This window comes from Phalangium opilio, unplaced genomic scaffold (genome assembly GCF_054372755.1).
Source record: "Phalangium opilio isolate 3A_F unplaced genomic scaffold, DU_Popi_V2 ptg000009l_1, whole genome shotgun sequence".
Classification (NCBI taxonomy): Eukaryota; Metazoa; Arthropoda; class Arachnida; order Opiliones; family Phalangiidae; genus Phalangium; species Phalangium opilio.
In genome coordinates this window covers 2,862,267-2,875,350 of record NW_028324146.1, presented here as the reverse complement: position 1 = coordinate 2,875,350, position 13,084 = coordinate 2,862,267, and the positions used below count along the sequence as shown (strand labels likewise).

The 13,084-nt window shown below is 36.1% G+C and overlaps 1 long non-coding RNA gene across 1 annotated transcript; it reads left to right on the top strand.

Moving 5' to 3' along the window:
• The first annotated feature begins 9,083 nt into the window (after nt 1-9,083).
• LOC149713161 (uncharacterized) lies at nt 9,084-12,406 on the top strand. Its single transcript, XR_016370775.1, has 2 exons — nt 9,084-11,995; nt 12,057-12,406. It is a non-coding gene; the product is annotated as an uncharacterized LOC149713161 (long non-coding RNA).
• The last annotated feature ends 678 nt before the right edge of the window (nt 12,407-13,084 follow it).

Here is a 13,084-nt window from a genome sequence, read left to right as displayed (position 1 = left end):
TATCTGTGTACATGTTTTTTTAAATGTAAAGATAAATATAATAAAGCGACATAATCGTTAAGTTTAAGGTTATTAGCGTTGATGGCGTCTAATATCGTCTTTCTACATAGACCGACGCATCTTAAAGTTAAGAACAGACTACAATGCAGACCACACAGTTGAAAAAATGGATGTTGAATTTGTTGTTTGTTGTAAACAACTCGTTTCCCGTATCGTTTTAAATTAACCTTATAGTATCGTGGTGAATTTCCGTACGTGCAAAACATTTCCACCGTGTCATTGCTACAAAAACACGCTACCCAATGCTGTCCAGCCTCTCCAGCGGGTTCATTATTGAATATAAAGCAAAATTTGGATTGTTTAGGACGATGAGGCAGCTTATCCACTAGAAAACAGCCTAAATAATAGGGTTTCGTTCTTTTTTCGCATGTTAAAAGAGCGTTTAATTGCGAAGTGTTCATAATTTAGTCTTGATAAGGCCCGTTTCGGGTAGCGAGACTTTTTGCAGTTCAGCACCGTAGAAGACGCCTAAGATCTGTTCTCCTTTCAAATCAGCTACACGATAGACGGGTGGTGACCTTGGTATGACATCAACAACGCGAAATATTTCGTCAGTGAATGTCCCTCCCGAGCTGATTTTTCGAAAAACCCGACTTGCTATAGAAAGACGCACGTGGTCGCCAACTATAAAGGCCGGTGCGTATCGATTAATTCCATTTGATTTTCCGTACAATTTATTCCAAATGATTGATTCGCCATCTATATTAACGTGAGCCGGCGCTATCCCAATAGTTGAATGAACCCGTTCATTATACGCTCGAGTAATTAAAGGTAAATATTTAACGTAATTTTTATTCCCCGTGGCCGTAATAACCCGGGCAATTTGTTCCTTGATAGTTCTAATAAAACGTTCGGCTAAACTGGCCTTGTGTTGACTCCGGGCAAAATGTATTTGCACATTGTGGCGTTTCAAAAAGGAATCAAAGTTGCGCGAACTAAATTCTCCACCAAAATCGGTGTAAATTTTAAAGGTATCCTCTCTCGAAATATTTTTTTAAAAGCTTCGATAATCTCGCCAGATGTTTTGTTTTTGAGCGGTACTGTCCATCCGTAGCGGCTTAACACGTCAATGACGCACAGGACATAACGAAAATTTTTATTAAAATGTTTTAATTTTGGTAGATCCAACAGATCAGCTTGAAAAACGTCGTCGATACTCGAGGCGTACACTTGATTGGTCTTGAATTGGAAACATCGAAATCGATGTTCGTGTAGGCGGGTTGTTTCTCGAGAAAGGCGACTAATTTTGCTTTTGGAACGTCCGGTAAAGCTTTTTGTAACCTCGCTATAGCGATCCGTAGGCGGCCGGATTAGCCACATCGTAATAAATTTTTCTAATTTTAGCATCCATGCCTTAACGAGTGTAAATAACGACTAAATGGTTTCCCAATAAACAACTTTATTTAATATTCATATAGGTATTTTATAAAAAAACAATATCAGTTAATCAATTACTATATATTAGTACATTTTTTTTTAAAAACCGTCCGTCAAAGTTAATAACCATATATCAAGGCATTCTTTAAATCGGCAAAACTGTTGACAAAATAAGAGTAAATATCCTCTTGATCATCAATCCATCCATGTTCAGTCTCAAATTGACGCAAAATTTTCTCTCGATCCAGCTGAGGCAACGCTTCGTGCAAATTACGTTCGACTCGATCACTGAAATTTGTGTCAAATTCCGAGTAGTTTTGAGAGTGGCATATTTGTTTTCGACACTCGATGTTGTTGCAAGTGGAAGTGAGGTTAAACAAAGTGGTGGTGAGCTCGTTTAAAATTAATTCGCGCATTCGACAAACAGCTATCCCTTTAGCCTTGAGAGCTTCGTCGATGAGCGGCTTTAAATCGAGCAAAGTCTGCCACCCTGTTTTGTCCAGGCTGAATCCTTCGCTGGTACTAAAGTTGAGAAATTAACGACTGCCACTTCCTCGTTCATAGTAGCGAAGATCGATTAGACGCTCGTCTTTCGAATTGACGAAGCATTCCAGCTTGATGCGCTCTTTGACGGGCAACCAAATATGATAGCAAGGTATTTTTCCGTCAAAAAAGGACGTGAGTTCATTTTGAAACCGAAACAAAGCGTACCAAGCGTTAGGTTTTAATATAGTTTTCGTACGCGTATCCGATCTTTGAATTAAAATTTAAGGTTCAATCGACTCGACGACGCAAATGTCTAGCTTTGGCGTGACGGTGTGAACTCGATGCATAGTGACGCTCGACTGATATTGTATTTTTAAAGTTTTAGTCTTTTATACGTTGGGGTGATTATAAATAATTTCTCTATTTTTAGATATAATTAATTGATTGTTCGGAAATTCGGCCATGACAATGCACGTGACGTTTTCGGCTAGCGGAGAGCTAAATCTTAACGATAATCTCAACTTACCAGTCTGGGGCATGGAATTTAAACCTAAAGAAGCGAGATGTTCTCTACTCAAATCAAAAACGACGATATAAAAGCCTTTCTTATATAAATCGTAAGAGATAATATTTCATCGATCAAGACCTAATGTTTCGAGCCCCTCGAATAAAGAATTGTAACATCTAACGTATTGATCATCGGCAAAATTAGGCGTGAAAGGTATGTCCGAATAATTTTGAGTTTAAAGAAAATTGCATGAAATCGAGATTGAAATGTTGGAGGTCTACGGGGTTGGAAGATGCCTCCCCCACAAATTTACTATTGGTAACAAAAGCCACGACAGTTCGAGAGGGTAATTGTCCGGTAAACAAGCTGTCCCTAATAAAATTTTACATTTGCGCGTGGGCTAATTGCAATTCGGGATTAACCTCAATCTCGCGCGTAAACAAAGTACATTCCGTTAAATCAGTCATATAATTTTTACCCGTTTCATTGTGAATAATAGCGAAATCCGATGAACTTCGATGAAGTCTAATACGAACCTCGATATTATCTAGTAAGAATTTGGGCGTTTTAAACAGATCCAGAAATAATTCGCCAATTACATCGCACGTCTTTGATTTTGCTACGCGTTTACTGCGACGGCCGATACCGTTATCTTCTTTATCGATATTGGCGTCTTCTAAAGCCGTCGCAGGATTGATAATAGTATCCAAATAATATAACATGGAAGTTAACCAGGAATTGGCCGCCGTTTGCCCATAATTTAAAAGTATTTTAAAATAGGCCATATATGGATACATATTATTAGGTTGCTGGACGGCGACGCCGCCATTAAAGACAAAGTCTCGACTAGATTGGGTTACTCTATAACTGTGCGCATAATTCGCTTACTGGTAAATTTTTCAATTTTTATAAATTTAATATTTACGGGGGTCGTCAATCCGGGGGAGCTTAAAACAAATCGAACTCGATTATACCCGGGGTTCTCGGTTACTAATTTGCGTATAACTTCGCCAAGAATTTTTCGGAAAATTCGAAAAAAATCTCTCGTTGGAATGTCTTCCAGATTTTTGAAAGCTATACGCAAATCGATTTGTTTACAGTGCCACTTGCGACTCGTTTTGTCAATCTGCCGCTCAATTGTGTAGTACCGGTTTACCTGTGCGTGTTCTTCTCCCTCACTACCCTCCGAGTCACTCCCGCTGCTACCGCTGCTCGAACTCATTTTTTGAATCTCTATCAGAAATAAAAAAGAATTGGAACAAAATTTTGGTTTGTAAATTTATTGTTAATAAGATACTTACTTTGCTGGGCGGCTGCTGCGTGGCCTGAGCGTCACCCTTTATGTCCTCCACCAACCGAATGGAAGGCGTTGAGGAGTTTGACGGCGTCCTTGTCCTTGCTGTCAACGACTCGCTTCAGTCGTTTGTGGGAGCACTCCCAAAGCTTGTCGGCTTGGGAGTCCTTTATGTCCTTAAATTTGTAGACACTCACGTCTACAAAATAATCCCCCTTTCGCGGGGGGACTTTTGTCTCGAAGTACTGGCCGTCGCTCTTCAGCCGCAAATCGATTTGTTTACAGTGCCACTTGCGACTCGTTTTGTCAATCTGCCGCTCAATTGTGTAGAAACGGTTTACCTGCGCGTGTTCCTCCCTATCACTACCCTCCGAGTCGCTGCCGCTGCTGCTGTCGCTGCTCATTTTTTGAATTTCTACCATAAATAAAAAAAATTAGAAAAAAAATTTTGGTTTGTAAATTTATTGTTAAATAGATACGTACTTTGCTGGGAGGCTGTTGTTTGGCTTCTTCGTCTTGTTTGACGGCCTCCACCAGCTTCTGGAAGGCGTTAAGGAATTTAACGCCTTCTTTGTTGTTTTTTTAAGACTGTTTTCAGTCTTTTGTGATCGCACTCCCAGACCTTATCAGGCTGGGAGTTTCTAATATCCGGAAACTTATAGACCGCGACGTCTATGTAAAAATCCCCCTGGCGTGGGGGACTTTCGTCTCGCAGTACTGCCCTTCTTTTCTGAGGCGAAAGGAGCCCTCAATACCGCTGGACCCGACGATGTTTTTTTGCAGGACGTCCTGCACAAAGCCTTCGTCGTCCGAGTCCAGCAGTATTTCGATGGGTTCGGGCTTAAGGAAAGGGGTGATGGTTTTTTTCCCTTACTGGTAGTAGGGGCTGCAAAATCTTCTTGCGACGACGGCGGTGAATTAAGAAGACTTTGAGATTCTTGAAGATATTTACTCATGGTTGCTAGTTAGATTGTGAAAGTCCAATACCGATGCTCGAGCTTTTATACCAAAATCCCAGGGCCATTTTTTTAGAATACAGGCCCAGACATGGTTTTTTATAACACAACCTCGTTTTACTTTTATTAAGAGTTTAAAAAAATATGTACCGATATGCGATTTTTTAATTTAACCTAAAATACATTTTTTTTGTGGAGTTGATACTAAAGATTATAAAGGATATTAGTATACCTACATATATAAAAAAAACCTCTATAGCTTAATAATAATATACATTTATTTAGATTTAAATCATGTTAAAAAACAATTTCCGTCCCTCCCAAAGTAATTACTTTTAACCTTCACTAATAAATTGTTTTTCTTATATAAAGCGGCCTCGTGTGAATTATTCAAATTTAAGTATTCGAAACACGCCCAAACAAGCTTTTGATACGAATAATATTTGTCCCCTCGGGCTTCTACCAAAGTAACTCCTTCTTAACCTTCGCTAAAGGGTTTTTTTATATAACACGATCTCGTTTGAATTTTTTAAAACATGCCTAGACAACTTTTTTGCATACGAAAAAAAAACTTAGACCTCGGAGAGATTTCTAATTTCTATGCCTATATATCTAATTAACTTTTAGCTATTAATCGAATTTTAAGAATCTTGAAAGTGTTGGCTAGACACTATTAGATTTGACCTCGATAATTTAGTATATAAACTCAGCATTTCAAAATGAAAGTTATCAGTTGTTTAACAACGTTATTTTTCTAAAGACTTAAACAGTAACTCTTTAAAATGTCTTTTACCTCCGCTCCTCGTTTGCCCTGCCTGCCTGTCATCAAAATTCATCCGGCAGCGCTTACTCCCCGTCGTGCCACCCCCCAGTCGGCCGGATTGGACTTATATTGTCCAGTCGATACCGTAATTGACCCTCACGGTATCTAAATTTTGTCGACTGGGATCGGCGTTATGCTGCCGGCGGTCAGCTACGGTCGCATTGTTGGCCGTAGCAGCTTGACGGCCCAAGGGCTGTTTGTTGCCGAGGGGACTATAGGTATGTTTATTAGTTATTTTATAATGCTGAAAGTATAATAGTTCTTTACAATAATAGACGGCGACTATCGTGGCCCCCTAAAAGTGGTCATCGCCAATGTAGGGGAGACCCCTTCTCTGTGCGGCGGGGCGATAGGGTTGCCCAATTGATAGTTACGCCGGTTCTATTATTAAGACGCTGGCTTTTCTATGCAAGATTTTCGCAATATTACCTTGAATGGTGCTATTACGTTTCAGTTTGTTGAAATTGTCCTGGTTAATGGGTGGACCTTGCTTTCTTTGTTGATAATAATGACTATAAGCCAACTCTTTACCCAGAACTAAACTCCGCGCAAAACAGAGGTTATCATTGTTTTCCATAAAAATAAATTGGTTATTTTGTTTTACAAAATAATCCAATTTAACCAAGGTTCTAATTTTAATGGATTTATAATAAGTCCCTATATTTGCATCAAGGTTTAAAAAAATTATATCAAACTGAAAATCCTCGCCATTAAAGACAAAGTCCCGACTCGATTGCGTTACTCTATAGATGGTGCGCATAATTCGCTTACCAATAAATTTATCAATTTACGGGTCGCTCTTTATATCTTCCACCAAACGGTGGAAGGCGTTTAGCAACTTGACGCCGTCCCGGTTCTTTGCGTCGATGACTCTTTTGAGTCTTTTGTGCGAACACTCCCTGAGCTTATCCGCCTGGGCGTCCTTTATATCTTTAAATTTATAAACGCTAACGTCTATATAATAATCGCCCTTTCGCGTTGGCACTTTGGTCTCAAAATATTGACCCTCGCTTCTTAGACGATAGGACCCCTCTATGCCGTTTACCCCGTCGACGTTTTTTTGAAGGACCTCCTGCACGAAGTTTCGTCGTCGGAGTTGATCAAGACTTCGACGGGCTCGGGTCTAAGAAACTGGTTGAGACTCCGCTTTCCCTTGCTAGTGCTCGGCCCGGTATAAACGTCCGGCGAGGAAGGAGGAGTATTTATCAAATACTGTGATTCTTGGTATTTACTTATGATAAACGATGTTTCGAGTAACAATGAAGTTAACGATATTTCGCGTCTCAATCTCGCCTTCGATGCTAGAGATGTACTTTGGTTTATTTTAACTCAGATTGAGTATTTGCATTCAAAATGTAACTGTTCAATATATTTTTAAATGTTAAATAACGAAAATTTGCATTAAAAATTTATTTTATTTAAAAGTTTATTTTTAATTAACTGGTTCTATATAGTACACCGTGCCTGATTTTGTAAATTACACGACTGTATTTTATACATTTTTAATTAACTGGTTCTATATAGTACACCGTGCCTGATTTTGTAAATTACACGACTGTATTTTATACATAAGTTGTTGAAACAAAATACAGCCGTCTTTCGTCTACAAACTGCTACCCTGATGTGGTTCATGTCGCTACAATAGATGCACATCATATAGCCGCCCATTCTGGGCACTTGCAATGACCAATTTGGGCGACTTGGCTCCAGTTGTAGACACTGCAAAAGATAAAAACTTATCAATTTTGAATCCAATGAAATTTTCTAATTGCTTTAACTTGGACTAGAAATATATCGTAAGCTAAATCTATTTAACCGCTGAACTAACACGAGAGTTTAAATTAAAGTGTTCCGAAAGTTAAAAATAGACTGTACTCAGGTCTTATAGGTGTTTGCGCTCCTGTATCAGCTCTCTAAGCTCTCTGAAGGTCCCTTAACTCTTCCGGCCCATTAAACTCCTCAAATCCGTCCTCGCTAAATTATCATTAGTATCGCAATCAGTTATAGATTTAATTGTAGAGATAAAGCAAACAATATACAAAAGGGGGGACGCCGGAGATAAATTCTCCACAAACTCTCGAAGAATTTCGTTCCCTCGCAGAATGGGATGTACAATCCGCGTTCTCCGCCTAATGTAGAAAAAACGGTGTTTATCATCTTATAGCTGTATTATTTTAAAACTTAAAATTTCTTTACTAACAAAGAGATTGATTGAGTGGAAGAGCTAATAGTGAAATAAATAAATAATAATTAAATATAGGGATATTTCTTAAAATAATTTGTCATAAATAATAATAAACCCTACACCTTCAGTACATAAGTTATATCCTTACAAGATCTAGTAAATAATTGTTAGAAATATTTTAAACTTACCATTCATTTGATTGAATATTAGACATTTTTATTTATTTCAGATTTGGTATATATACTAGAGAAAGAATTTTTGATGAAATAGATGAAATATACTGATTTTATTTAGCTTATATACCTTTTGAAAAACCCTGAGGTATAATTAAATACTAGTTCTAACTTAAATTAACTGGAGTTATTTCAGTTATTGCGAAAGTGTACTATAGTAAAAACGAATCCACCCCTTGACGCAAGAAAAGGCGGTTGATTTTATGGGGAATAATAAATTAAAGAATTGATTTTGAAAGCTGACAAAGAAAATTATTTTATGAAAGTAATTACAATGTTGCAGTTATAATAAAGTTTTTATCATATTTTATATTCCAATTAAACAAAAAATATATATAATTTAACACAGGTTTAGCGAAGTATTTTAATAATATCTTTTGATTACAGATTTATACGAAAAAAATTCTTTTAATGGATTTAATTCTAAACCAACCGCTAACATTGACAGGTTTATCGAATCCCCCGGGCGCGGCGGTGGAGGTGTATATAAAGTCTCGGGATTTTTGGATATTTTATTCGTTCTTCTCTCGTCGATCGTTATGGCATCTTCTTCGGTACTCGGTAAGCGAAAACTTAATATCTCTGATGATGAGGAAGAAATAGATATTTTACAACAAATTAAAAACGTTAAAGAGGAAACTACTATCGAAAAAAACCGGAATTGACCCTAGATACGATATTAAGCGAGGTTTAGCCAGTTACGTTACTTCTTTACCGGCAACGCGTGACGATTTTTATTTCGATATACAAATTTACAAGTACAAAGATATAAAAAATAGAGATAACAAAGATATTTGGCAATGCGATGGAAGAAGATTGAGATTTCTCGCGTCTAAAGATAGCATCGAATGTAAACAAGTTCGATCTATCGTGAACAAGATCGCCAAGCATATGATCGGCAATCCCGACAAGATCACAAAAAACTATTCGTTTTTGTTAACTTTATTATTAATCAAAGAATTTTCTTGAAAAATATGTTACTCACCTTTCGAATTCTTTTGGGTGATGTTAAACGCGAGAATAAATCTACCTTACACGCATTTTGCAGCACCTTAAATTTAAACGATCTGTTAAAATCATTCGAAAATAATTTGCGTAATCCTAAAAATATTCTGTGTTTTAAGTATTCAGCAAATGATTTCGTACTGCTTAATTGAATTTTAAAAAATATAATTTGCGTAATCCTAAAAATATTCTGTGTTTTAAGTATTCAGCAAATGATTTCGTACTGCTTAATTGAATTTTAAAAAATGTATATTTTATTAACAAGAAAAATAATTTAAACATTAAAAAATAATGGTAAACCCAAAGCTTGAACCACTCGCATACTGTAATCGTCAATATAACCGCGATAAGGAAAATAAAAATAGTTGAAAAAACAAAAACAACATAATTTTAAATGATAGATACAATTAAAATTAGCGCAATAATACGCGTCAACAATTTCGTTGTGAGGTAATAGAGTATAGGTTACAAGATGATATTCTGACGAAAAACAGAAAAAGCAAGGCGTTTGTTCATAAAAGAAACGGTTATATCTACAAAATGTATATAACTATTAATTTTTAAATTTATAGTGAAAGAGATTTTCAATTACCGATAGATGCTAAACCCTTCCAATTCATTTATAACCAATCCATTTTGAATTAAAATATCGATAGCCGGAATTTGAGAACTGTAGAATAAAAGACGAATCTTTTAAATCTATAAGAAACTAGCAAGATAGAATAACGTACTAGTTTTCGGAAGGTATCTCGATATCGTTAGGCAGACCCATGTTTTTTTAAGGACTGTTTCTCGAATGAAAAGTTAAAAGAAAATGGTAGTTTTCCCCGAGATATCTACTATTTAAAGAATTATTATTGGGCATTGTCAAGAAATAACAACTTTCCTAGCTTTAATTTTTGATATTCGAGAGGTCCTTGAAAAACATTGGTTGTTTTACAGTGTTCGTATTTAGTGGAAAATTTTTTAATAGAATGTTTAAGTTTCATATAAATGACGAGAAATTTTCTTAAAAAATTATATATTTTATTCATTTTTAATTTCATGGATATATTTAGGTATATTTCTAAGATAGAGAGGTGAAGCAAAATTAGAGTTGCGAAGAAGGTCGATAGGCAAGTACTGTTCGTAGAGGTTGAGGCAAATAATTGATTGATAGAGAGGACAGTCTTCGTGATGGCAGAAGTAGAGCTTGTAGTCGGTAGTTTGAACTTGGTATTGTATTGATAGAGAATAGTTCCATGGAGAGTAGTTTTTACAGCGAGGACAGGGAGTGATTCGAGAATACATGTAACTATAATAAAAATATGTAAGTCAAAATCGGTTTTTTTAAAAACAAAAGGGTTTTTTAGCTTAACTTAGATCAATTTCATCATCCGTCGCGTGAAGGTCTTCTTGTATAAAGTAATAGTAGAATTTAGGAAGATGGGCATTGTTAACGTAATAAGAGTTAGTGCTGTTTTGATAGATATTAACTGGGTGGAATAATACTTCCATATAGCTGAGACAAATTAAAGAATAGTAGAGATTACAGTCGTGGTTCAGGCAGTAATGTAATTTAAAGGACATAGTTCTTGAATTTACTGGTCGAGAAAAGGTACGAAAATTAAATTGGAAGTGGTTACAGGATGGACAGGGAGTAAGATAAGAACACATAGCGCTGTAAAAAAATCTTTATTAGTTTCGATTAAAAGTTAATTAACAAATAGTTTTTAGCTTACCCTATATTAATCTCTACATCTTCGACATTCATTTCAATATCGTCCGAAGATGATTCTGTAGACATATTATCTGGGTCGTCAGCTTCGGCGAAAATATCTATGCTGGCGATTAATGCATTTATTTCTTCCTCCATCCCCTCTGGGATATCATCCTCCTCGAGGATAATGACTGGATCAACTTCCATTTCATCTTCGACATCCCAGAGTTGAGGCAATGCTCTATATAAAATAGATCCGGTAATAAAATATAATTTTAACTTGCTAGCTAAAATAACTTACAATTCCTCAACCGGTTGAACATCGTTTGAGTTAAAAGATTTTGGTGGGCACATTGTGAAAAGTTCTTGGATTATGATGTGAAACTTTTAAATCCGTAGTTAATTATACTTTTAAAGTCACGCGTGAAGGTTTCTCGTTTTCAGTAATTATTAGGTATAAGAATTTCTATCGCTTAAGGGTACTATTATGGAATTTTTAAGTGGAGATATTTTGGTATATAAAGACCCCCAAGTTTTGTTAGGAAAGTCAATCGAAAGTAAATGTTTGAAACTGCACTGCTCGTTCCTGAAAAAAAAATAACCGTGATGTGCTGTAAGTAATTTTATAAAAAAAATATGGCTATGTTACGCGATTTAAACTTACACCTAACAAAAAGCGGTGTAACAGTAACTGTTTCTCCGCGGGGAAGAGACGTAGAACCAACAGTCATAGTAGAAAGTGAAAACTTTATTTTAATACCGTATAAAATATGGCAACTCTTGAAGAAACATAAATCTGAATTCGCGGCCTATCATCTATTAAATTTTATTTAAAATTATATATAAGTTCCAGTTTAAATAGTACAGAGAGTAGTTGCGATAATACAATTGTGGTGAAATATTTTTTTATTATCAATTCTAATCCGTCTTTGAAGCGCTTTAATTATAAAAAATGTAAGTAATATATTTGATATAAATATATTTGTATGTATTTCTTTTCAAAATTTGGTGATAATTTAGGGCCTGCGTCGAGAGCTTTGTGGACATCATTAAGAAGTGAGGCTATGCCCCTATGCCCCGTAACGTGCATCTTTATTGTCCGCATTGCGAAGGCACATTGAAGGACGTGCCCGACTATGGCCAATTAAATTACTATTGCACAACGCGCGACTGTGATTATTTTAGAAAATGTTAGAAAATGTGTTCTAGTGCAGCGTCATAAATATATCGGATTTGCCACTCGTAGCGAACAGCGGCATTTGCTTGGCACACGGAACTTTTGTTCACTTTGCGGTGAATTTAAGTACCGTGTAAAAGACATATGCCATTGTTACGAGTGGGCAAATGATTGACGTGTAATTCTCAATTGGTACTATTATTCGTTTTAAAAGGTGTACATTTTTGACTGAATGTTTCTGTATAAAATTTAGGTTAAATCTCAACACAAGGATGCCGTTGTTTTAGTTTTCGAGGCTTCAGCTCTTGGCAAATTCAACCCTCTTTTGGACCCTCATAAACCAAGACACCGGTTTTATCTCTCAAGTTGGACTATAAAAGACGTCTATTCAAGATCTAGATTAACAAACTCTATTTTTTGGATTAATGTTATATTTATTTTTTATGTTAATTTTTGTTTTTCTTTAATTAGTTAATATATTATTTTTGTTAGTTATTAAATATATTAGTTTAAAAAAATAATGATTAATAAGATATAGTTTTATTATTTGGAAAATTGTATTTTGACATGGAAATGTATACATTAAAAAAAGGTTCTAATTGATGCAAGACGTATTAATGCCCACCCAAATTACCTTGATAACCTCAAAAAAAAATAATCACACTAAAGTTTACTTTAAAATAAAACAGATCTTTATGTCTGGGAGTTTAAAAAAATAATGATTAATAAGATATAGTTTTATTATTTGGATAATTTAAATATAAAAAAACACGTCACACCCATATACAAAGGTAAGGTAGCAAAACCGATGCCATCAATTGCAGACCCATAAGCTTAACGTCAACGGTTTGCAAGGTCCTTGAAAAGTGCCTCCGTACGCCCCACTTACTCTTGCAGTATATAACCCCCATCTAAGAAAGTTCCAACATGGTTTTCTTAACAACAGATCTGTTGAGTCAAACCTCCTTTCGGCTTTTTCTACGTGGCTTTCAGCTTTTGATGAGGGACATAGGGTTGCCGTCATTTACCAAGACATAGCTAAGGCCTTTGACTCGGTTCCCCATCAGCGTTTGTTGGCCAAACTTAGTGTTTAGGATGTAAATAACAATATCTACCAGTGGATTAAGGCCTACTTACTTGCCCGGACTCAGTCAGTCCGCGTTGACGAATCCCTTAGCTCTTTCCTACCAGTAACTAGTGGCCTCCCTCAGGGTAGCGTTCTTGACCCTCTCCTGGTCCTTATTTTAATAAACGACCTCCCCTCTCATTTATCCTCTAATA